This window comes from Arachis ipaensis, chromosome B09 (genome assembly GCF_000816755.2).
Source record: "Arachis ipaensis cultivar K30076 chromosome B09, Araip1.1, whole genome shotgun sequence".
Taxonomy (NCBI): Eukaryota; Viridiplantae; Streptophyta; class Magnoliopsida; order Fabales; family Fabaceae; genus Arachis; species Arachis ipaensis.
The window spans coordinates 12139904-12140543 of record NC_029793.2 but is presented as its reverse complement, the minus strand read 5'-3'; the positions used below and the strand labels follow the sequence as shown (position 1 = coordinate 12140543).

The following is a 640-nucleotide window of genomic DNA, read 5'->3' as shown; positions in this document are numbered from 1 at the left end:
GTATTGCTACATATACAAAAATATTCATCACCAAATTAACTACTCATATTAAATATATATTTAAAAATAAATAAAATTACACGGATATATAAATATGTAATGACTTATCTGATAATTATTTTTTTATGTTTCATAATATTTTTTATATGAAAATAACTCTCTTAGGTCTCATCTAGCAGCTCCCTTAACTCAAGTTAGTTATATATAGTTCTCTTAGTTCTATTGAATTAGTTTTGAAATTTTGCTATATTTTAGTTGAAAGAGAAGTTTAATTTATGGAATAAAAAAATTAAACTAGAAGCCTTGATTTTTAATTAAATTGAAAGTAAGTCCATCAATCAATGTTTACTAAATAAAACAGGCCACATCAATCAAGTTAGTGCTTAACCAAGTGAAATACTAATTAAGCTTCTGCCACTTGAATTGTATACACCTAACAAGGAAAAATATTAGGGCCCATTAGAACTGAAAAATATTAGGGATTATTAAAATTTATTATTTTGTCATTAATTTAATTTTTTAGTTTAATTTTTTTAGTCTAATAATAATCTAACAACATACTTTATCTTATATTTTTAAATATTAATAGTTAATTAATGACCAAAAATAATAAATTTTGATAATCATCTAATATTTTTCT

At 21.4% G+C, this 640-nt stretch overlaps 1 protein-coding gene across 2 annotated transcripts in view; it reads left to right on the top strand.

Annotated features, from left to right (window-relative positions):
* The window catches only part of LOC107618742 (protein ECERIFERUM 1), a 39965-nt gene that overhangs the window by 32041 nt on the left and 7284 nt on the right, over positions 1–640 (top strand). The window lies entirely within an intron of this gene.